At 41.3% G+C, this 26,190-nt stretch overlaps 1 protein-coding gene and 1 long non-coding RNA gene across 7 annotated transcripts in view; one reads left to right on the forward strand and one right to left on the reverse strand.

Moving 5' to 3' along the window:
• The window catches only part of LOC100521447 (serine/threonine-protein kinase Sgk3), a 173,846-nt gene that overhangs the window by 126,484 nt on the left and 21,172 nt on the right, over nt 1–26,190 (reverse strand). The window contains exons 1-2 of one of the 5 annotated variants that reach the window (XM_021089283.1): nt 5,676–5,737; nt 4,042–4,118 (exon numbers count right to left, since the gene is read on the reverse strand). The exons of 1 other annotated variant lie outside the window; for it this stretch is intronic. The gene's annotated coding sequence lies outside the window, so the exon portion shown is untranslated. 3 more of the 5 variants (XM_021089280.1, XM_021089285.1, XM_021089282.1) reach the window with 3 other exon arrangements.
• On the forward strand, nt 5,876–21,431 carry LOC106510061. Of its 2 annotated transcripts, XR_002343276.1 has the most exons (4): nt 5,876–5,971; nt 10,822–10,867; nt 14,543–14,620; nt 20,806–21,431. It is a non-coding gene; the product is annotated as an uncharacterized LOC106510061 (long non-coding RNA). The 2 variants fall into 2 exon arrangements; XR_001308191.2 differs by lacking the exon at nt 5,876–5,971 and having other exon boundaries at nt 10,716–10,867.

Here is a 26,190-nt window from a genome sequence, read left to right on the forward strand (position 1 = left end):
GGAGTATGGATCTAGACACAAAAATGAATGTTTAGAAAGATAAACTCTAAACTGCAAATAGTGATTATTGAATGGTAGGTTTACTAATGTCTTATTTTCTCTTTTTCTTAAAAATGCATTTCTTTGATGATTTAAATATTTTTAAAAAGACACAAAAGAGTGAACATATAGAGAATAGAAACACAAAAATGGGTAAATTATTAACTACAAAGTAGAACACTATGCAGCTGTCAAACCAATGATGGAGGTCTACAGATGTCCATGATAAAATGTTAAATAACAGATAAAAGGACAATCTGTGTGGAATGATTCCCATTTTTTTAAACGTCATATATATTTACAGATACATAAATTTATATAAGCATGGGGGGGAATCCAGAAGGATATAAAAACCCAGCAGTGTTTACTGTAGGCAAGATTAGAATAGAGAGAGCGTATTTCTTACTTCATATGCTTCTCAGTCGCCTGAATTTAAGGGCATACCTTTTTAATTAAAATAATATTTAAAAAAATACAAGAGACAAAATTAAAATAAAAATGAGAAAAAAGATAATTGCTTTTGTGGGAAACTAAGAAACTAAAAATATGATTCTTATATTCTCTTTTAGCTGGTCATATATATAATACACATGTGCGTTAGATTATACAGTTATGCACGGGTCCCATATATATATATGTCTGCAAGTGTCGTAGCTGAGTTGGAAATCGGATTATTTTAGGTTAACTTTGATCTGCTTTTCTTTTAAAAACAGGGAGGTAAATAACTAGAGAAATAAAAGTTCCCTCTCATTTTTCAATTCAAGCAAGCAATCAGTTAAGTTCTTAGTGAAGCCCCAATTTACTTGAGGACTTTTCATCCCAACAGTCTGTATAGTCCATCAGTGAGTCTGATTCTGTATATGACTATATTATATATGAAGTCCATTTTCCCTACAGAAAAAAAAAAAAGTTGGGTATAGACTAGCATAGCAAATCCATCAGGACTCTGGAAGAAATTAACCTGAGCCAAATTCATTACTACCTGCTTTGTAAACACAATGGCATTTGTTTAAAACGACAAAACAGGCCAAAGAATGACATTATCTCAACATTATAGGCATTCTCAAAAAAGAGCAAGTCTTTTTAAAAGGTACAAAATCCATGTCTTTGCTCAATCAAAAGCCTGTCAAACCATCTCTACTTTCAAGTTAAAAGCCACTAAACTACCTCTACATTTTAATCATCTGCAAACAAACTCACTTTGTGAAATGAGTTGAGGAAGAAACAGCTGCCTACAATGACACTTCTGAACGTGGTGGTACAAAGGACGTGTGCCCACCAACATCATATGCCAAGAGATGCTTCTAATCCTTGCCAGACTTTCTTTGATCCCATGTAAGTTTTCCCTGTACTTATGGCCCAGTTGCAGGGGGCAGAGCAGCCTTCTGCATGAATCCTCCACCGTGAGATCTAAGATTTCTTACTTCACCTACACACCTCCCATTTTCCACCTTACATATTATCAATCTCTTACCCTACAATAATTCCCCTTACATAATCATATACACAGCCCCTCTTTCACTCATTCCCAACCCCCACCCAAGGTAAACAGATTTAGGTGTTGACTAACAGAAGAAACAGCGGCTACAAAGATGAACTAAGGCAGGTTTTCAGGACCTGTAGAAAACAGGAAAGGCCCTGAGAAATTGGACAAGTGCAAGAATATTACACACTACACTAATTCCCTTTGAAAACTCCCTGGCTCGGCTTCAAACAGGCAATAACATGTCACTGGCTGATGCTCTGAATTGGCCTCCAACATCAGATGTCCATCGTCTTCAACGATGACAATTAACCCAAAGTTAGCACTAAGTTAAAATTACTTTGATGTGAATTACAAGATGTGGAATGAGCACCACCTTTCTCCACCAATTTTTTTTTCTAAGTGCAATGACAACAAAGATTTAACATACATAAGGAATGCAATAGGTAAAGGAAAACAGAGGCACTGAGTCTCTTAAAATAATGTGGGAGCTGTTTCTGTCAGGAATAACACGTTACATAATTTGAGTTTCATGAATCAGCAGTTCAGTCAGTAATTTACATGAATTTTTTAAAAAGAGGGGGAAAAACTCTGAGGATTTGGAAAAGGTAAAGTGGTTTCTGAAAGAAGGCAGGTTTCAAAAGTATTTTATTCCACCTCCACTTGACAGGCAGATGACTCAGTTTGGCTTCATTAAGGGTTTCTTACCACCTAATACCCGTCATGGGAAAGGCCTCTCATTTTCCCCCACAGCCTTTCCCAGTTCCTCCCACCAGGTAATGGCCAGTACTTTCCTCCCTCATTGAAAGTTATCCATCTGGAGGCAACATACTTTAGGACACAGAGAGTTGTGTTGAGGGGTTTGTTTTTTTTAAAAGAGACCCTTTATCTTAAAGCAATTGCAACACCTCAGGAGTTCCCATTGTGGCACAGTGGGTTAAAGATCCTGGGTTGCTACAGCTGTGGAGTAGGTCACAGCTGTGGCTCCAACTGAATCCCTGGCAGGAGAACTTCCATATGCGATGGGTGTAGCAAAAAAAAAGTAATTGCAACACTTCAAAAAACACAGTAGTGATGTCAGACACTTCGAAAAAAGTTATAATATCTATGATCACTATGTTTGAACTTGATCATAAACCTAGGTAGCTTGAGTTCACGTCGTACATTGAAAGCCTAGAGTGATTTGCAGTCCTTAAAAATGAGCTTAAATGAGCAGAGAGAGACAAGAAAGCTGTCTCAAACACAAACACTAAAACCATGTGTCCAGTCTTAACTCTCTGCAAATCAGAGGGGGAAAGGAGGATGCTTGAGAAAGGAAAAAAATAACTGACCTATTCATTTTCAAACACCAGAGATGATAAATCCCAAGATATGAGTCAAAGAGTACTCTATCTAATCCCTTTTGTAAAAAATAATTGTAGCAGATACTGTTTGAAATAACAGAGAGACGTCGGATTAGGCTTGACAATCTCTTTGGCACAAATCAACTATGGTATGTTAGAGGCATATAATGGTTTTTCGGGGGTTTTTTGTTGTTTTGTTTTTGGTCTTTTTAAGGCCGCACCTGCGGCATATGGAGGTTCCCAGGATAGGGGTCCAATTAGAGCTACAGCTACAGGCTTGCACCACAGCCACAGCAACACCAGATCTGAGCCGCATCTGCAACCTGCACCACAGCTCACAGCAATGCTGGATCCTTAACCCACCAAGTGAGGCCAGGGATCGAACCTGCGTCCTCATGGATACTAGTCAGATTTATTTCCACTGAGCCACGACGGGAACTCCAAGAGGCATAATGTTTTGAAATAGCAAGAAATCTGAAGTCACTGGGCATCATTCATTCCACCGATGTTTAATACATGCTGGCACGTGCCAGGCATTGTCCACACACCTGCTCTCCATTCAAGTTCTGCCTCTTACTGGCTGAGCAATCCTGACTAAAGCATTTTAATATTTCTATGATTCAGTTTCCTCATCTGTAAAAACAGGAATAAAAAAATGGCTACCAACCTCACCAGGTCTCTCTGAAGAGCAAATAAGTATATCTGGAAGTACTTTATAAATGATGAAAGTGTTAGTTGTCATTTGGTTGAATTGAATTCATGAATGTCTGCTGTACCATAAACTTAGAGGAAAGTGAACCTTCCTGCTTCCAGGAGGCACTTCATAATCTCATTAAATAAGGCTTAGAGCATCATTTAATCATCTCCCTGGAAATATAAGTATATGAAACAGAGAGAAAGCTAGTACAGATTTTTTTTTCTTTTTATAGCCACACCTGTGACATATGGAAGTTCCCAGGTCAGGGGTAGAGTCAGAGCCACAGCTAGAGCCCACAACACTGCCACAGCAACACCAGCTCCTCCACCCACTGAGCGGCCAGAGATCAAACCTGCATTCTCACCAAGACTATGTTGGATCTTTAACCCATTGAGCCACAATGGGATCTCCTGATGCACAGATTTTGACATTAGATTCATAATCACCATAACGACAAGAACCATGTTGATTTTATTTACCATTTGAGGTTTCAATCTGGCCATCAGGCCAAGGCACGATGAAGAGGATGTTTAATTCTGGAAAATATTCTATGTACCTGCAAATCACAAAAATGGTTACCTACACAGTTGACCCATCAACTCAATGTTACCTCTAGCAAATGACAGTAAAAGTACAAAGCATTATTTGTTATGTTGATGTGTTCAAGTAAAATGTTCTATTTTATAGTATATTTCAAGTTCAGTCTGATCCTCGTTTATCACATTAACTGTCAAACATATTAGGAAGGAAACAAAATTAGGCTCACTTCAGTGGCAGCTGAAGAAATGTGGAAGTTCTGGTCTCTTGAGGGTTAGCTAAGGATGGGCACTACAGCAGTTAAGAAGGACCACCTTATAGAAGATGCCAGGGATCTGGCCAAAGACCTAGAAAGAAGAGGTGCCATTCCCATTCCTCTAGACTCCTTTCCCTCAGGGAGAGGAGGGGTGTCGTCTTGCTTAGAGGACTGGAAGCCAAGAGGGCCAGAAGGCACACCCAGTCCTAAAATATGCCTGAAAACTTCCTCTCATGTTTCTAGCTCTTGCAGCAACATTCGGGAAACTGAAGTACCCGCAGCCTCTTCATTGCTAGAACCGCTATGATTTAACATTTTGAGTTCATCATTTGAGTTAATATTTATAAAGCACTTAGAAAGAGCCTAACACATAGTAAGAGCTGTCTAAGTGTTTGTCAAATAAATAAAGCACTTCACAGATTGGTTGGGTGAATTATCAACCCAGTGACCAAGTAGAGATTCAAAACACACAACAGTCTAATCTTTTTTACCTTGATAAAGACTTAGAAACTGTTGTGCTCTGTATTTATCCCTGTATCTCAAGTATGCCCCATGTAATCTTGCACAGAACTGAAATTCTACTCATGGTTCAGAAGTCACTGCGCAAAATGAAACAATGAAGAGTTTAAGTATCAAGGGATGAATTCTTTCTCTCTTCAACACTTCCAAGTAACCACCACTAAAAATCACAAAACCAAAAAATCTCAAAGCATTTCTAGATGGCACATACCAATGCTAAAATTGCGGGAATCCATAGAGCCAAATGCACTTTAAAGGAGATGGAAAGGGTTCAAATCACAGGGAACTTAAAGGGTAGCCACGCATTAAAGCCTCAGACCAAAGATCCGCCGACCACAGGTTAATGATTTCCGCACCCTCCGCTCACGAGGCCTGTTCCACCTGGGTCCTCACAGGTAACCCGAACCCACTCTCGACCTCAGGTGGGGGGTCGCCCACCCTCCGGGCTAACGCAGCTGCGCTCTCGGGGCAACAACATCCGTCCTCCACGACACCACTTGGGCGTGTAGGAATTGGAAAGCGGAATCTGAGTTCACCTCGAGGAAACAAAGACCACAAACTCTCAGAGTCGAGGGCGGCGGGGTACACGGCTTTTGCATTCTGACCCACCCGGAGGTTTCCCGGCGGAGGGAGGCGGCGCCGCCAGGGGACGCGGGAAAGTCACGTTTGCTGCGAAGAGAGGCGGCTGTCGAGGCCTGGGCACCCCACGCCCCAACCCGTCACACCACCCGGGGGCTCCAACGCCGGCTCCGACGCTCGCGGACCCTGTCGCTGCCCCGATTCCGCCAGCCCCATACCTACCCGGTTCCGCGGCGTTGCCTCCCCGCGCGGCGTGCGCGGAGCCGAGCGCACTCGCGCTTCCTCCTTCCCGGCAGGGCCGCCGGGCGCTGGCGTTTCCTCCCTGACGCGTCACGGCGGCCGGCTCCTCCCGCGGGCTGCGCGGGGCGGCCGGGGACAGACGTGCGACCGCTCCAGGCCGAGAGGCTGCCCGCGCCGGGCTGGTCGGAGCGGCTCAGGCCCGCCGCGTCCCAGCCGCGGAGCCCGGCTCTTCTTGCGCTTCCCGGAGGACCCCCGCAAAGGCGCCGGCGCAGCGCAAGGTCCGGCCCCCGCCCCGCCGCGGGCGCAAAGTTCAGGGGACCCCGCGGGATCCCATCTAGAGGCTCGGACTCCGGCGTTTCCCGCCGCGCCGCTGAGTGAGCGGTGCCTTGGGGCCCAGGAGTCGCGGGGGCGGGCGGACTGGGGCACTTGACCCTGGTGCGCGCAGGGAGCAGGACCGCCGGCGGGAAAGAGCCCCCCGAGATGGCCTGATGGCGGGCTGATGCTTTGGTGTAAACTGGAAACTTAGGTGAATAATATCCAGATAATTTAGAGGGACAACTATGCTTCATTTAGCATTATTTGAACAGTTTTCTACTTTTTCATCAGCAGAGTTTTGGCCTTTCTAAGACAGAAGAGTGCTTTCGTACAGTGGCAGAGCCTGTGAACAGAGAAATTTCCTTTCCACACATCTTTTTAGATCTCTATCTCTCTGTGGTATTCCTCTTAATCTCCAAGTCAGCTAAGGGCACACTTTACAGCTTCTTATTACTCTTTCTTATTCTTTAAATATACAAGTTGCCCTTTAGAGCCATATATATATATATATATTTTTTTTTTTTTTTTTTTTCTTCTTCTTCTTCCCGGATTGGGTAAAGAGAGGTGCAGAAGGTGTACGTGATCCAGTGGGTGTGGAGTAAAGTGGTCAAGATTTTGGAGTAGAGTGATTTGGGGTTTTGGTTTTGCCCGACAACAATTTAGGTTTTATCAGGTATTACTTGAAAGATAGGCTCAAACCACTATTTAAAGAATCCCATGTGCATATCATGTTTCAGATTTTGAGGCATTGATCTATACTTCAGATTATATGATTCTAGGGAATTTGCCACAAATCTAGGAACAAATAAACTTCCAAAGGTAATTAATTAGAGGAACTGTGATTTATGTGTGGCTTCCCTAAATTCAGGGGATATTTCCTTATGTTTAAAATATTCAAAAATTTCGTCCCACAGGTAAAGATAAGAATATTCATTTTTGATGTCAATTACTATCATATGGCCTTCTCCTTCTTAAGGAAAATGATTGTGAATCAAATACTTCTATACTTCAAAACACAGTAATCCTACAGAACTTTCTAAAACAATGATTTTCAGTGGCATACAGAAGTGTATATAAAATACTGTAGATTTTATTAAACCCAGTAAATATAAATCAATACATTGTCAGTGGTCCTTTATGTGTTTTCATTGTGATCCACACAAAGCAATCCACACAATAAGGCATAAAGGAGCTAAAGAATTTCCTCCCTTGTAACAAAATCAACAAGTGATCAGAGTGACTCTTAATTAAAGCCATATTCACAGTACTGAAAAATTTCTCCGACAAAAGGAAGTTTTGTGACAATGAACTCCAAGTGAAATGACATCATTCTCGCTTCAGAGACAAATACCTGGCTATCACTGCTTTTCAACTTTTTTCTTTTGTTTGAAAAACAAACATCTGGGAAACATTACATTTCCAAGATAAATTTGTCCTCCTGCCCTGAATACACACACACACACACACACATTTCAAGACAAGAAGGTTGGAGAACCACTTTCTACTGATAAGACATTAGGTATTTTGCCTTTATTACCTGGGAGCTACAATCTAATAGCTTGATCTCTCAGAACACTAGAGGGCTAAATATATTCACAGACTATTAAAGGGCTTTTTCACTTAAAAGTTAAGGCCACACTTTAAGCCTGATCACTTTGACTAATCATATTCACCTGTAGATATAGATCTCCATTTTCCTTTGTTTCCAATTTCTTCTAGGTTTATACTGTAAAAGAAAAGTTGTATGTTCAGCAATATCTAGTTGATATTTATGCCTTTATAAAAGGTTTCATGTAAATTCATGTATATACGTTTTTTAAGTAGAGAAAGTTCATGGCATGCAGAAGTTCTAGGGTTAGGGATCAAACCCAACCCACAGCAGTGATGACGCTGGATCCCTAACCCACCAAAATATTAGGGAACTCCTGAGGAAAGTTTTTTGTTAGACTCTGGGTTCCAATATCTGGGTTTGGAAATATTCTGTTCAAGCATATAGGGCAAATATTTTGTCATTTTATCCATAATGTAGAAATTATGAGTGCAAGCTTTGAAATTGGACAGGCCCAGGTTTAAGCTGTGGCTCTGCCACTTTCTACTTGAAAGAAATTGTTTCACCTCTCTGAGCAATGGTTTCATCTGGAACTCAAGGATAATAGTACTTTTTCCTCCTCAGTAAAACCGATAATAATAGTGCTTACTCATGAAATCACTATATGAGGATCACATGAATGCAGTAGAATGCATGGAACATATTACCAATTGACTGCTATTGTCATTGTCATCATTATTAGCTCTAACACAGATATAAAAATGCCAATAGTTAATATTTCATTTGTACTACTATATAGAATGGTCAGTTTTTAGAGTTTTGCATTTTTTGTAGAAGTCCTAAAAGTAAAATCATAAGTCTTTTATGAAAAAAACATAAAAGAAATACTAAAATAGTTATGTTCAGAATTTTAGAAAATTGGACTGACAATACTGTAAACTACTGACCCAAACATTAAAAAAAAAAAACTCCAAAAACGAAAACTACCTAACCAGGTAATATAATATTTCTTTTTATTTTACTTTATTTTATTTTATTTTTTTGCTTTTTAGGGCCGCACCCTCAGCATATGGAGTTTCCCAGGCTGGGGGTCGAATTGGAGCTACAGCTGCCAGCCTACACCACAGCTCACAGCAATACCAGATCCTCAACCCACTGAGTGAGGCCAGAGAGCAACCTCATGGTTCCTAGTTGGATTTGTTTATGCTGCGCCACAACGGGAACTCCAGTATTTCTTTTTAAATAATATATTCTAATGAGATGAATGCTTGGTTTTCATTCTCTCCTCGAAATGGAAAACATTTTCTCTAATATGGTCACTGATAGGGAACAATTATGACTTTTTATATCATAATAAAATCCTCTGTTATTTGTATTTATTTTACTATAAACTTGGAAGAGTTGAGGAGCACAACAATACAGGATTATCACTTCCCTTAAGGAAAACAACTGATAAAATGGCAGTCACAGGACCTATATAACTTTATTCATAAGTCAGGTGGTAATGGAAGTGAGAGCCAGTAGGCCAGTATTCAATAGAATATTGGTGTTATAATAAGCAGATAAGTCAAGAGTAGAGAGGTAAGAGTAATGCTACCAACTACATGATTACGAAAGGAAAGAGGTTTTTGATTCAAAGTATGTGCATAGCTTTTATAGCACATTTTCCTTCATTCTACTATAGACTCATCTGCTTAAGTGGGTCAGACATCATGAATTGTTGCTCTAGTTCCCAGCTGTGTTTATCGGTTGATAAACCAATAACAATATCAACAACTTCAAAAAGAAGAAAAACATTTTTATTGGGAAAGTAGTTTAAGGCATAGTCCTAGACATGGGCTCAGAAAATAATTAACAAGAAAAACCTGCTGTGAAAATAAGTAAGACTCTGAGAATTAAAGTGACCAATTTATTGAATTTTCCAAGCAAAGCAACTTAATACAACACAAAGCAACACAAGGTATAGTTAGAAAAACTCAGTTACTCACAGAAACTGAAACTCAGACAGGTTTATACTGCCTTAGCACAAAGCAGAATTACCCTGTTTCCTTGATCAGGAAAATGGTTCAAGAAAATGTGCTCATTTTGGGTGTTGGGGGTGGGAGTGCCCCAAAGCTCTACGTCTTTCTTGGGCCAAATTAGCCATGTTCAAAGTCAAAACTGGAATGCCTATAAGTTCAGATGTGTTTTGTAATAAAGAGAAAATTCTATTTTAAAGCAAGACTATACTAGGGTCAAATGAAGGCTTTTCAGATCACAGAACTTACTTTCTATATTAGACTCATGAGAAAAACCAAGGGGAAGTGTTAGGACATCAAATCCCCTTAACTGCTAGCATCAGCTTTTTGATGAAAAGGTTGCTAGAAATTGCTTTATATCTTGCTAAGAGCATTAATTATCTGAAGTAAAACTATTATCCTTCTCTATTAAGGAAATCTCTTTGTCTTCCAATCTAGTTATTATGAGTATCATGAACAAAATATAAATTGCCCTTTTTTTTTCTTTCTAATTTTCTGTGATTTTCTGTCTCGTTTGGATAGTCTGTTACATACATAAACTATGTCTGTTAATAGTTGACAATACCTTATTTACATAAGTTGTGTCAGCAGTTAACGACATTCGTTAGAGAATCATTTGAGGCCTTTGAGCTTAAACTTACTAGGTGGACTTTGAAGATAACAATTATTTTAGTTGCTTATCAGAATAGCATAATAGCTTTTCTTAAACACCATTCATTTGGTGACTCAGTTATCTACTGTCAATTATGTGCAATTAATGATTGAACCCATTTCTAATGGCAAAGGCTTAATAGCCTTTGGCTGAAAGAGGTGTGTTGCTGTTATGGCCTCACCTAGTTCTCTAAGGAATCTGCATCTGGCTCAACCAGATGTATCAAAACCTTATATAGACCCTAAAGGGACTATAACTCTTCATATACCAGAAGACCTTTAAATTCCCTGGGTTTTCTAGAATAAACCGCTTCAGTTCTTTTAACTTTATCTACGTCTCCTTTTCTTTTTTTCTTTCTTTCCTTTTCTTTTTTGGCTGTGTCCATGGCATGGCTAAGTTCACAGGCCAGGGATCAAAATCATCACCACAGCTATAACCAGAGCCACAGCAGGATACTTAACCCGCTGAACCATGAGGGAACGCCTCTCTTTCTTTTCTTTCTTTCTCTCTTTCTTTTGTTGTTCTTTTTCTCTTTCTTTTTAATATGTTACAACTCTCATATAAATTCTTTTGAAATTCTCCATTCTTTTTTAGATGAGATTCCCATTATGAGAAATGGAATCTTCTTTGAGATGATTGGGTGAGTCCTGAGTAGGGTGAGTCCTGAGTATTCTCTCCACTCTTCAATTTACACTCCTATAATGCAACTTAGAATTATTCTTACATAAAATTATATTTCATCATTAGACTTTAAAATCTAAACTCTAGGAGTTCACTTGTGGTTCAGCGGGTTAAGGATCCAGCATTTTCACTGCAGTGGCTTGGGTTGCTGCTGTGGCGAGGATTAGATCCCTGGTCCAGGAAATTGCAGCAGGTGGGGCCGAAAGAAAGAAAGAAAGAAATTAAAAATAAAATCGGAACTTTAAGTGCTTGTTTAGCCTACTTATCTTCTCAAATTATATGTAAGAGGTTATTTTGATTATCCTGTTGAAATCCTCTGCACCTGTTTTACCAAAGGCATTTTTCCTAGGTGATTTTTAATTTCATCACACTTGTTAAGACAGAAGACATCCAAAGTGGAGGGTACACATCCTAGGGGTACTCAAGACAAACGACTACTGTTGAGAAAGAAAATATCCCAATGTCTACAGCACTTCCTCACCTTACAATGGGGTGACATTCCCCAATAAACCTATGGTTAGTTGACAATATCCTCAGTCAAAAATGCATTTAATACGCCCTATCAGACGACAGAGCTTAGCGGAGCCTCCCCTAAATGTACTCAGAGCACTTACATTAGCCTACAGTTGGGCAAAATGCTCTAACACAAACCATTTTCTTTTTTGGCTGCCCCTGAGGCATGCAGAAGTTCCTGGGCCAGGGGAACCTGTGCCACAGCAGTGACCTGAGCCACAGAAGTACCAATGTGCCAATGCAGGATCCTTAACCAGCTAGGGCACCAGGAAACTCCCACAAAGTCTTCTTTTTTTTTTTTTTTTTTGTCTTTTTGCTATTTCTTGAGCCAATCCAGCGGCATATGGAGGTTCCCAGGCCAGGGGTCGAATCAGAGCTGCAGCCACCGGCCTATGCCACAGCCACAGCAATGCAGGATCCGAGCTGCATCTGCAACCTACACCACAGCTCACGACAACGCCGGATCCTCAACCCACTGAGCAAGGACAGGGACCAAACCCGCAACCTCATGGTTCCTAGTCGGATTCATTAACCACTGCGCCATGACGGGAACTCCCACAAAGCCTATTTTATAATGAAGTGTTCGATATCTCATGCAATTCATCAAATACTGTACTGAAGGTGAAAGAGGAATGGTCGTCTGGGTCCGGAATAATTGGAAGTGTGTCCATTGTTTACCCTCCTGATTGCATGGCCGACTGGGAGCTGCTTGCTGCCACTGTCCAGCATACAAGAGGGTATCCGAGCGTATCCAATAGTACATCCCTAGCTTGGGAACAGAGGAAAATTCAAAAATTTGAAGTTCGGTTTCTACTGAATTCATATTGCTTTCACACCATCATGAAGTCCAAAAATCTTAGGGCGAACCATTGTAAGTCAGAGATAGACTGTATTTGTTTTACCTAAAAAGAAAGAAATTAAACGTTATGTTTAACATACACACTGACACTGGCATGCTCATACAGTCCTCTGTCAGTCATCGTACGCTCTTTGAGTTATCCTGAGAAGGGTGGGCTTCCTCTTGAAGGAAAACTCTCAATCATCTGCCATCAGCATATTGCAGTTGTAACGTAGGAGGTCATGATGTGATTAATTTTGTAAAAACAAATCCTTTCAGAGAATCTACATAATACTTTGTATTGATATGGGGAGTAAACATGGAAACTTTATTTTCCATCAAGTATTCGAGATGCTTGGGGTTAAAAGTATAGTTCCTGGATACACACAGCCTTGATCTGACCATAGTTCTGCTATCAGCAGCCATGTAACTCTGGGCAAGTTATTTCATATTTCTGTGGTTCAGTTTCTTCATCTATAAAATGGAGATCATCATAGTATCTACTGCACTGGGTTGTACTGAGGGTAAAGTGAGTTTATATATATATATATGTATATATAAATCTGCCATCAAAATAAGCTTTACATAAGCACTAGTTGTTATTATTACTTACAAGCGTAGTTAAAAATCCAGACAAATGATGCATTTTCCTCTGACCAAAAAAACCCAACCAAACAAGAGATCCAAATTTCCCTACTTTTTCTGTGAGTAGAACTTTCAAGGTAAAGTTTTCCCCCTTTAAGTGTACATGTGGGAGTTCCTGTTATGGCGCAGAGGAACCAATCTGACTAGTATCCATAAGGATGCAGGTTCAATCCCTGGCCTCGCTCAGTGGGATAGGGATCTAGTGTTGCCGTGAGCTGTGGTATAGGTTGAAGATTCGGTTGGAATCCCGAGTTGCTGTGGCTGTGGTGTAGGCCAGCAGCTTCAGCTCACATTCGACTCCTAGCCTGGGAACTTCTGCGTGCTGAGGGTATGCCCCTAAAACAAACAAACAAACAAAAACAAACCCATATATTTGTACACATTTTTTGAAAGAAATATTCTGGAGAGAATGTTGTGAAAATGATATTTGAAAGTATGTAATTGTGTTGCAAAAAAAAAAACACCCAGTATGTGTGTCCTCTTAAAACTTATATATATGCACACTTTAAAATTTTGGAAACAATTTTTTTAACTTGTGTAAATATTTTCAAAAAATAGATTTCAGTGGGTCTCAAATTCATCTGTTGAAAAGATAAAATGCAATGCCTTTAAATTTCAGGCAGACCTTGGAGATACTGCGGGTTCTGTTCCAGCCACTATATTAAAGCAAATATTTCAATACAGTGAGTTTGGTTTTCCTGTGCATATAAAATTTATGTTTACACTCTACTATAGTATATTAAATATGCAACATCATTATATCTTTTAAAAAGTATACATACCTTCATTTAAAAGATCCGTTATTGCTAAAAAATACTAACCATCACCTGAACTTTCAATGAGCTATAATCTTTTTGCAACAGGAACATCAAAGATTACAGATCACCATTACAAGAAAAAAAGTTTGAAACATTGCAAACTTTTCAAAATGTGACACAGAGTCACAAAGTAAGCAAATGCTATTGGAAAAATGGTGCCAATAGACATACTCGACACAGGGTTGCAACAGACCGGTTGTAAAAAATGCTGGATCTGCAAAGAGTGACAAATTTAGGCACAATAAAACAAGGTATGCCTATAGTTTGCAAGAATTGTGGATTGATGGCAGGGAAATGGAAATTTACTAGTCAAACTTCAACATAAACCTTTGCAGAACTGGTTGATGAAACAGGAAATGAGCACTTAAATAGATATAGCCAACAATGCCTTTCTTCCATTTAAATCTAAATATCTTTTTGAAATATATTTTTCAGCTATGATAGTTATTAAAACACAGAATGATTAGTCTTGGAACCAGATCTGCGAAGTGCTAAACCAAGATTTTTAAAAAGTAATAATGTGCCAAGCAACAAAACATCAAATGAGGAGTTCCTGTTGTGGCTCAGCAGGTTAAGAACCTACTATCCATGAGGATTTGGGTTTGACCCCTGGCCTGGCCCACTGGGTTGAGGACCTGGAGTTTGCCGCAAGCTGCAACTTAGATCTGGATCTGGCATTGCTATGGCCGTGAAGTAGGCCTGCAGCTGCAGCTCCAATTCAACCCCTGGACAAGGAACTTCCTCATGCTGCAGGTGTGGCCTTAAAAAGAAAAAGAAAAGAATTTACTGCTTTTTGTTCTCTTCCTTCCTTATCCAATAGGCTATTCCTGTGACTAAACTGCACAGTATCACCTGCTTCTCAACTCCTTCCCCTCCTCCAGACCTGGCCTTTACATAGGTAATGATTGGGATTTGAATTTGAAACTGGTCCCTTGTTTTTGTTTTATGATGCACCATGTATAGAAGTTCCTGAGCCAAGGATGGAATCTGAGCTGCAGCTATGACCTAGGATCATTTAATCCACTGGGTGGGGGTGAATTGAGCCTGAGCCTCCACAACGACCTGAGCCACTGAGTTGGATTCTTAACCCACAGTGCCACAGCAGGAACTCCTGAAACTGGCCATTTGAACACCCACTTAGTTTTTATGTAGTTTAAATAAGCCATTCATGACTTATTTTTCTCTTCTAGATATGTGTTAGGTGCTTTTAATGCAATCTTATATAAATATTACTAATTTAGGGGATCCCATTGTGGTACAGCAGAAATGAATCTGACTAGGAACCATGAGGTTTCGGGTTTGATCCCTGGCCTCACTCAGTGGGTTAAGGATCCAGGGTTGCCGTGAGCTGTGGTGTAAGTCACAGACTCTGCTTGAATTCCTTGTTGCTGCGGCCGTGGCGTAGGCCGCCGGCTGAAGCTCCGATTCCACCCCTATCCTGGGAGCCTCCATATGCCACAGGTGTGGCCCTAAAAAGCAAAAAAAAAAAAAAAAAAAATTACTAATTCAACAAACACTTCCTCTGCAAAGCAGTGTGTTAAGACAGAGGGATGATTCAAGATACAAAGATGTACTGTACTTTCAGGGGGGGTTTATATCCTTGATATAACATGAGAAAAATGAGAAAAATACTTCAATTTTTTTCTTCTGCAATGTGGACTGCCTTCACTATTGAATGTATTTCCCAGTATACTGCATTTTAAATTATCTTACCACTTTTGCCTTGTGTAGTTTCTTCAAGCCTAGTACCATCTGTTTGAAAGTTTCACAGGCATGTTATTTGGCTTCAGCTATGCCTTTCAAATTTCATCTCCTTACTTGTAATTTTAACCCATGATTGGGATACGTTTTTTTTTTTTGTTTGTTTGTTTTGTTTTGTTTTACTTTGCATTTTAGGGCCGCACTCACAGCACATGGAGGTTCCCAGGCTAGGGGTCCAATCGGAGCTACAGCTGCCGGCCTACACCATAGCCACAGCAACACAGGATCCGTGCCTTGTCTGTGACCTACACCACAGCTCATGACAAGGCCAGATCCTTAACCTGATGAGCAAAGCCAGGGATCCAACCAGAAACCTCATGGTTCCTAGTCAGATTTGTTTCCATTGAGCCACAAGGAGAACTCCTGGGACACGGTATTTTTAATTGCTACTTATTTGCACTGGAGAACAATCACATGAAAAAGAGGTAGAGGAAAATACTTCTGGAATCTAAGATCACAGAAATTAAAATTGCCTGTATCCTTAAAATGGAATCCTGTACCATTTCCCTAAATAGCAAAAGAATGTGGTGATTTGAGGTATTCAAGGCAAGAAACTGGATCACATGACTTCCTGGGGTCTTGTTTACTTTTAAACTCTGCAAATAAGCAAAGTCCAAAGATCACAGCCTTTGGAAGAACTTATACCCATTTGGCTTTTTAAAAAGCAAGCAGTATTAACAGTTCAGAAACTTTGGGCATGAAAAGTCAAAATTAGTTATGAAAGTCTATGATAATATAAAATTCAATTTAGAAAACTGTAAGCAGCACATAAAGGCAATAAAGAGACAATATCTTTGAGCTTTTTTTTTTTTTTGTCTTTTCTAGGGCCGCACCCACGGCACATGGAAGTTCCCAGGCTAGGGGTCGAAGCTGAGCTGTAGCTGCCTGCCTACGCTGGAGCCATAGCAGCTTGGGATCCGAGCCGAGTCTGTGACTTACACCACAGCTCACGGCAACCCGGGATCCTTACCCTCTGAGCAAGGCCAGGGATCAAACCCGCAACCTCATGGTTCCTAGTTGGATTTGTTAACCACTAAACAATGATGGGAACTCCTGAACTTTTTTTTTTTTTTTTTTTTTTTAATTTTTTGGCCATGCCCACAGCATATGGAAGTTCCCAGGCCAGGGATCAAACCCACACCATGGCAGCAACCCAAGCTGCCACAGTGACAATGCCAGATCCTTAACCCACTGCACCACAAGGGAACTCCCAATACAGTGTAGTTTTAAGGACATGGCTTTAAAGGAAAATGACCTTGGGTTTGAATCTCACTCTTGCTTTCCAGCTCTGAACCCAGGACATTGACTAGCTCCCCAGCCTCAATTTTTTTCATTTGGAAAAGTACTTCCTACTTCATAAAGTTGTTGTGAGGATTAAGAGAAATAATCAGATAATAAGAACACAATATATGGTAAAATTAAAATTTGTATGTATATAGTTGACCCTTGAACAACACGGGGGAATGGTTATTAGAGGCACTGGCTCCTTTCCCCTGATCCCAGCTGAAAATCCGTGGCTAACTTTATTTTTTGTCTTTTTAGGGCTGCACTCTTGGCATATGGGTGTTCCCAGGCTAGGGGTCGAATTGGAGCTGTAGCCTGCCAGCCTCCACCACAGCCAGAGCAAGGTGGGACCTGAGCTGCATCTGCGACCTATACCACAACTCATGGCAATGCGGTATCCTTAACCTGCTGACCAAGGCCAGGGATCAAATCCACGTCCCCATAGTTGCTAGTCGGGTTTGTTAACCACTGAGCCACAACAGGCACTCCAGTTAGTGACTAATTTAAGTCAGCCCTTGTACCCACAGTTCTATATCCATGGATTCAACCAACTGCAAATGATGTAGTACTATAGTATGTACTTATTGAAAAAAAATCTGCACATAAGTGGACCTGCACAGTTTAAACTCATGTTGTTCAAAGGTCAACTATAATATATATAAATTGGATACATATAACACATACCCATTTGGATAGGCAGAAAGATCCCCCAACTTTCCCCCAAAAGGCATATCCTGGTTCCAAGAACCTCTGAATATATTATATTACATGGCAACAAATTAAGGTTACAGAAGGAATTAAGGTTACTAATCAGTTGACCTTAAGATAGGAAGAATGTTCTGGATTTTCTGAGTAGCTCCAATGTAATCCAAGAGTCCTTAAAGTGGAAAAGGGAGGCAGTAGAAGAGTCAGTGAGAGAGGTGTGACTAAGGAAGAATGGTCAGAGAGGTGCAACACTGCTGGCTTTAAAGGTGGAGAAAGGGCTAAGAGCCAGGCAATGTGCATGGCCATTGGAAGCTGGAAAAAGCAAGGAAATCTCACTTCTAGAGCCTCCAAAAAAGAAAGCAGCCCAGCTGACACCATGATTTTGGCCCAGTAACATCAATGTCAGACTTCTAACCTATAGAACTATAAGATAATACACTTTTTTCTTTCTTTCTTTTTCATTTTAGGGCATCGCCTGCAGCATTTGGAAGCTTCCAGGCTAGGGTTTGAATTGGAGTTACAGCTACAGGCCTATGCCATAGCAACACAGGATCCAAGCCATGTCTACTACCTACACCACAGCTCATGGCAACACCAGATCCTTAACCCACTGAGTGAGGCCAGGGATCAAACCCCCATCCTCATGGATACTAGTTGGGTTTGTTACCACTGAGCCACAATGGGAACTCCCCACTTCTCTCATTTTAAGTCTCAGAATTTGTGGTCATTTGTTACAGCAGCAGATAGAAAACAAATTAGGTACTTAGATATATCAAGGAGCCCTACAAAAGTTGGAGGTAAATGTGACCATACAGAGAATTATCCTTTCCCCCCCAGTTTTATAAACCATACTAAGTCACAAACATTTTCATTTTTCTTTATGTAACTAACTGCAAGTCTGATTTACCATAAGATTATCCTCCAAGCAATAGCAGTGCTGTTGGCTAAGAGTTTAACCCATTATGGTTCCTTGATGATAGCTGACAATGACAGGAATCCAAGTTTATTTAAGTACTCCCTAGTTTCTTAGAGCATTGTAAAAATTAGTTACAAGTTGACAATGACATTGAAGTGGTCCTGTCATCTCCTTGAGAGGTGAGGACAGAGGTTGTCAGTGGGGGCAGGCCATACTCACTGAGGGTTTCCTGCTTCTTCTTGGTCCTATCAGAAGCACATTATGTACACATCCCCATTTTACAGATAAGAAATGGAAGTTCAAAGAGGTCAACCAGTAGGAAAGTGACAGAGCTAGGTTCAGTTGAAGCCCACAATCTCTCTAGAGCACCACAGAGCCTCCAATGTCAACAGGTAGTACTGGGTGAAAGGCATCAAGGACCAGGTGTATAAGTTTACAAACTCAGATGCCTAAAGCACCTGGGAGGCACCACAGGTGCGGAGGGTCAGAGGTGAAAGTGAGATGATGAATGGCAGCTGACAGCCAGTCTTGGTGAGGTGCAAGGGGCAGGCATGCCCTCTCTACAGGGACCTTGCACAGCTTCCACAAGCTGAGTGCTGCTGTGTGAGAACAGGGGCCCCATGTTGCCAGCTCGATTCATTTTTCAGTATAATGAATAGCAGTATACATTGTCATGTGCAATGGCATAATTTCAAAATGTTGGAACCAATTCAGGTTCCTTAAAACACTGTGCAGGCCAAATAAGCCACATCTCTTAAGCAAATCTGCCTCAGGGGCTGCCCATTTGAAACCACTGGTGTGATCTTAGGGATCAATACTGACCTAGGAGTGGTCTGAAAGATGTGGAAAGGATTGGACCAGTTTTTTTTTTTTTTTTTTTTGGTCTTTTTAGGGCCACATCCAAGGCATGTGGAGGTACCCAGACTAGGGGTCGAATGGGAGCTGTAGCTACAGGCCTACACCAGAGCCACAGCAACATGGGATCCGAGCTGCATCTGTGCCTACACCACAGCTCATTCAAGCTCATGGCAATGCTGGATCCTTAACCCACTGAGCGAGGCTAGGGATCGAACCTGCATCCTCATGGATGCTAGTTGGGTTAACCTCTGAGCCACAACAGGAACTCTGGATTGGACTAGATTTTTGATTGAGCTCCTTGAGAAAGGACGATGCCCTAATCCAGGAACGAGAGAGGTAGACCTGTCTACCAATAGTTAAAGCAACTCTAAACATATTAACCCACTTCTTTTCATTTATTTTCCTCTTTCCTAATGGAGAAGCACCTTGGGGCAAATCTTTCTTGACAGATATGCTTATCTGCCATAGTTCTGTATGTGATAATTAGTAGCCAGATTATATCAACTATTTTTAGTAGAAAACAGCTTAATAATGCGAATCCAATTTTTATATGTACAAAAAATTGACACATCATAATATATGAGACATAGGAAGAAATGGCATAAGACTTTGAAAATATGTATTCAAAACTGTGCAATAAAAAAATTATAGTTTAAAGGTACTGATACACATTTGGAGTAGAAAACTCTGATTTGAGAATCATGGCTGCAGGAAGCTCTGAGGGATGAGCTAATGGTGGAAACTGCAATTATACTGCAGACAGCAGCTTCACCATCATGAATTTTCTCTGGCAGAGGTCTGCAGCCCCGATGTAGCAGCTGGATTGAACTTGGGTTGGAAAGGGTCAAAAGGTCAACAGAGCAGAGGAAGAGAGCCCAAGTAGAGGGCCAAGCCATTTATGCTAAGAAGAGGAGGTGACAGGCAGAAAGATGGGGCCAAGGACATAGGGACTTCAATAGGTACAGAGTGAAGTTTACAAGAAATTACTATATATACTCACACTATTTACATTTTAGAGTACAGTGTAATTTTCAAAGCATTTTTAAAGACAGACTTTATTTTTCAGAGCATGTTTAGGTTCACAGCAAAACTGAGCAGAGAGTACAGAGAAGTCCCATATACCCACTGTCTCCACGGACACATAATCTCCTCCACTACGGACATCACCCACCAGGGGTGGTACCCATGTTAAAATAAATGAAACTACGCTGATGCATCGCTACTAACCAAAGTCCATAGTTTACCTTAAGGTTCACTCAGTGTTGTGCATTCTGTGGGTTTGGACAAATGTATAACGATGTGTATCCATTATAGCGTCATAGAGAATAGCTCCAATGCCCTGAAAATCCTGTGTTCTGCCTATTCAACCCTCCCTGCCCCCTGCAAACACAGATTTTTTTTTTAATTGTCTCCATAGTTTTGCCTTTTCCAGACTGTCATATAACAGGAATCATACAGTATATAACCTTTTCAGACTGGCCTCGATTACTTAGTAATATGCATTTAATACCCCCATCCCCTCACAAATTTACATGGTTCAATGACTCATTTCTTTTCAGCATTGAATAATCTTCCATTGCCTGGATATGCCAGTTTATCCACTTACTGAAGGACATCTTGCTTCCAAGTTTTGGCAACTATGAATAAAGCTGCTACAAACTTCATGTGCAGATTTTTGTGTGGACAATGTTTTTTACATTCAGTCTGAATATAGAGCAAATTTTCTAAATCAAATCCTAACAAGCCAAATATAAAACACCAAATCAAATCATTTATCAACATGCCTGGTAGGGATTAACCTTCCAGGACACAATGAAACCCCAAAAACTACATCACGATGTTAGGAATAAAAAACTCTTGAGAGTTCCCCTCGTGACTCAGTGGTTAATGAATCTGACTAGAAACCATGAGGTTGTGGGTTCAATCCCTGGCCTCCATCAGTGGGTTAAAGATCTGGCGTTGCTGTGAGCCATGGTCTAGGTTGCAGATGCAGCTCAGATCTGGCATTGCTGTGGCTATGGCATAGACTGGCGGCTACAGCTCCAATTAGACTCTGATGATTTCAACAATATTTACCTTTGTCATTTCTCTCTTCTCTGCCCCTCCCTTCCTAATACATAAGCACGAGTTAGCATGACACAATGGATCAATGGATGCTGTGGCCAGGTTGTTCGTGTTTCTGTTTTTTAATGGGGCTTGGACACTTCTGAGATTCATGACTTGGAGCAAGTTACTTAACATCTTTGCGCCTCTTCTTCCTCGTGTGGATTTTTATTTACTTTTTGGCCACATCCATGGCATGCAGAAGTTCCCCAGCCAGAGATTGAACCCATGCCCTTAACTGCTGTGCCACCAGGGAACTCCTGGATTTTTGAGAGTGCCTACCTTATGGCTTAAATAAGTTTATAAACTCCTAAGGTAATACCTGCCTTAAGTACGTATTTGTTAAATAAAATGTAGGATATATACATGGATCTCTTGTGTGAGTGCTAGTCTTACAGGCCTATACACAATTCTGATATGTTGTTCTGTTCAGTCAAAACTGTCAGGTCTGTGATTTGATTTTATCCTACTTACAAGCCAACAAATTAGCTTGATAACACTAACAGTGTTTCACAGATGCTAGAAAAAGACACAAGACATCTAAGTGAGAGAAAAAGAACTTTATTAGTCAGAGCACAGCAAAAAAAGAATGAGCATCACAAATGTTTGCAAGAATTCCTCATCCCCAAGTTCCACTTGGGTGACATGAAGGGGCACAGAAGATGCCATCCATGCAGTGGGTTTGTGTTGCAGCTGGGGACAATAAATGTGGGGAACCCACTGCTTTTCTAGCAAGTAGCAAGCTAAACCTGCTCTTTGTCCCAGAGAAAGATGTTACTTTATCCCTCAAGACTGCCCACCGCAAGCACAACCCTAAGAAGTGATGGGGAAAAAAAAGAAATGGCTTGGATAGAGTGGTGTGGTACAGCACCTCTGAGATGGCCCATAGTGGTTCTTGCCTCCCAGTCACACTTTCCTGGGACCCCTCTAGTTGACTGTAGGCTTACTGATTCTTTTTTTTTTTTTTTTTTTTGTCTTTTGTCATTTTAGGGCCACACCTGCAGCATATGGAGGTTCCCAGGCTAGGGGTCTAATCAGAGCTACAGCTGCCAGCCTACACCACAGCCACAGCAATGCCAGATCCGAAATGCATCTGTGACCTACACCACAGCTCACAGCAATGCCAGATCCTTAACTCCTGAGCAAGGCCAGGGATCGAACCCGAAACCTCATGGTTCCTAGTCTGATTCGCTTCCGCCATGCCATGATGGGAACTCCCTGATTCACTTCTTGATCTCTCTTTTTTCCCATGCCCATGGCATGCAGAAGTTCCTGGGCCAGGGATCAAACCTGCATCACAGCAGTAACCAGAGCCACGGCAGTGACAACACTGGATCCTTAACCCTCTGAGCCACCAGGGAACTCCAGACTCACTTCTAACTAATGGAATATAGCACACGTGAGGGGATGTTGCTTTTGAGATGAGGTTATAAAAAGGCTATGGCTTCTGCCTTGGGCACCATCTCCTGTTCTCTCACTAATAGAGAAGACAGCTCATACTGTGAGCTGCCTTACAGAGAGGACTCATGGCAAGGAAAGGATGTCTTCAGCCAACAGACAGGTGAGTGAGCTTGGAAGCAGAATCTCCCCATTCAAGCCTGGAGATGACGGCAGCCCTGTCAGAGACCTGCACCAGGAGCACCCAGCTAAGCTGTCCTCAGATTTCTCATCTACGGAAACTGTAAGAAAATAAGTGATTGTTGCTGTGAGCCTCCAAGATTTGGAGTAATCTCCTATGTAATAACAAATAAGTAATACAAGCAGTCAGGGCCTTGCTTTCTTGGCATACTGAGCAAGACATGCAAGGGCATGAGAGACCCATATATAACCACCTCCCCGTGACAGGGTAAAGCTATGACCCAGGAGTCAGCAATGCCATCTTTCCAGAAAAGGGCTGGCATGCTTAGCATCTAGTATGTACAAAAGAGGCAGTTACTGAGAATGGAAATTAGAATCTGGAAGGAAGCCCATGGCTGGAACTAGCCTTACCAATCTTGGGGCTCTTTTCGAAAATTTTTGCTTGCTTAAGGATATAATGCAGGGCAGAAAAAAAGTGGTTTCTGCTCTGTGCATGTAGTGGGAAACAAGGAGAGAACTTTTTACACCGTGAAATGCTGAAATGGCTGCACTGCACCCAGTGAACCAACTTACCTAGCTGCAGCTGTGATTCAACCCCTAGTCCAGGAACTTCCATATGCTGCAGTGTGGCCCTAAAAAGACTAAGATAATAAAATTAAAATAAAATAAGATAAAATAAAATAAAAATATCTTCCCTGGTCTTATCTGCACTTCAGGGAATATGAGAGTCAAAGGCTTGAGCCACAACATTAAAGGGGAAATAGTGCCCCCTGGAGGCAAGAGTGGCAATACTCAGAGACCCCAAAAGGTGGGAGAAGCTAGGTCAGGCAAAGATCTTAAGAAATGCTAGGAAAAGATGTGATACAATTTAAAATCTCCTTGATTTAAATAAAGCTTTGGAGTTCCTGCTGTGGCACAGTGGGTTAAAATTCAAGTGCAGCAGCTTGGGTCACTGCGGAGGCACAGGTTCAATCCCCAGCCTGGTGCAGTGGGTTTAAGGATCTGTGGTTGCTGCAGCTGCAGTGTAGATTGTAGCTAAGGCTCAGATTCAAACCCTGGCCTGGGAACTCCCACTTGCCACGGGTCCAGCCATTTAAAAAGCAATAAATAAATAAATAAATCCTTTAGGTAATTGGCATGAAAAGTTTGTAACTGTGTGTGGTGATAGATGTTAACAAGACTTATTGTAGTGGTTATTTCATAATATATAAATATAGAATTATGTTGTACACTGAAACTAATGTAACGTTATAGATCAATTACATCTCAATTAAAAAATTCATTCTAAAAAACTAAAAAAATTTTTTAAAGAAAGAAATTGGTATGAAAGATTTTTTTCTTTAACATGGTAAAGACTAGAGTTCCCTTTGTGATTCAGCGGATAACTGAGCCACAACGGGAACTCCTAAATGCATTTTTTAAAATCAAATTCCCAACAAATTTTTTTTTTTTTTTGTGTCTTTTGCCATTTGTTGGGCCGCTCCTGCGGCATATGGAGGTTCCCAGGCTAGGGGTCTAATCGGAGCTGTTGACACCAGCCTACGCCAGAGCCACAGCAACGCGGGATCCGAGCCGCATCTGCAACGTACACCACAGCTCACGGCAACGCCGGATCGTTAACCCACTGAGCAAGGGCAGGGATCGAACCCGCAACCTCATGGTTCCTAGTCGGATTCGTTAACCACTGCGCCACGACGGGAACTCCCCAACAAATTTTTTTATATTTAAAAGCTGAGGAGTTCTCTTGTGGCTTGTTGGTTAAGGATCCAGCAGCTTGGGTTTGATTCCAGGCCTGGGAACTTCCACACGCCATGGGTGTGGCCAAAAAATTAAAACAATAAAAGTCCATTCTCAAGAGTTCTCTTGTGGCACAATGGGTTAAAGAGTCAGTGTTTTCACCGCAGTGGCTCAGGTCATTGCTGTTGCACAGGTTCAATCCTGAGCTGGGAACTTCCATATGTTGTGGGAGCAGCCAAAAAATAAGTAAGTAAATAATGAAAAATAAAAGTTGACTCTCTAGTTTATCTGAAAGAGTACATATTTGAAAACAGCCAAGAAAGTTTTGAAAAACAACTCTAACAAAAGAAGACTTGATCCATAAGACACTGAAGAGAAGTATATAAAATACTGTAAACAGGATAGTGTGGTACTAATCAGGAAAAGACAACTGGAGTGGAACGGAGTCCAGAAAATAACATGACTATACTTAGAGGGTTTCATACATGCTCAAGGGGCATTTCAAGTCAATAGAGGAAGACTGAATTATTCAATACAAACAGCATAAGGATAACTAGCTATCCATAAATTACTGGTGGCTTAAAGATTAAATGTGAAAAACAAAACAATAAAACTGTAAAAAAAAAATCTATCTATCTATCTATCTATCTATCTCTATCTTTCAATATTTGGGGTAGGAAAGAACTTCCTTAGCCTAAAACAAAACCTAGAAGCCATGATGGGCCCACAGATTGCACAAAGAGGGGCTCCCGTTGTGGTGCAGCAGAAATGAATCCAACTAGTAACCAGGAGGATGCAGGTTCGATCCCTGGCTTCACTCAGTGGATTAAGGATCCGGTGTTACCATGAACTGTGGTGTAGGTCGCAGATGTGGCTCGGATCCAGCGTTGCTGTGGCTGTTGCGTAGGCTGGTGGTTGTGGCTCCATTTCAACCCCTAACCTGGGAACTTCCTTATGCCAGGGTATGGCCCTAAAAAGCAAAAAAAAAAAAAAAAAAAAAAAAAAAGGTTGCATAAAGATTGAAATTGAACACTTTTGTACAGAGCCCTGCCTTTCCTTATGTTCATCCTTCTCCCCTAGGAACCCCTAGGGGAGCATTAGCACCAGATGAGGAAGAGTTGGGAGGAGGTAGAGGGAATCCGTAAAGAAAAGTACTGGGCCTTGGAGTTCCCGTCGTGGCGCAGCGTAAAGGAATCTGACCAGGAACTATGAGGTTACGGCCTCACTCAATGGGTTCAGGATCCGGCACTGCCGTGAGCTGTGGCATAGGCGCAGATGCGGCTAGGATCTGGCGATGCTGTGGCTGTGGTGTAGGCCAGTAGCTGTAGCTTCGATTTGACCCCTAGCCTGAGAACCTCCATATGCTGTAGATGCAGCCCTAAAAAGCAGAAAAAAAGAAAGATAAAAAGAAAAGTACTGGGCCTGGTTGGAGTGACCCTATATACTTGGAAAGGTCAACTCATGTTATTCTGGAATAAGGAGGGGCTTTGGCTTCTTGGAGTAGGGGAATCTGATCTTTTCTGTCA

This window comes from Sus scrofa, chromosome 4 (genome assembly GCF_000003025.6).
Source record: "Sus scrofa isolate TJ Tabasco breed Duroc chromosome 4, Sscrofa11.1, whole genome shotgun sequence".
Taxonomy (NCBI): Eukaryota; Metazoa; Chordata; class Mammalia; order Artiodactyla; family Suidae; genus Sus; species Sus scrofa.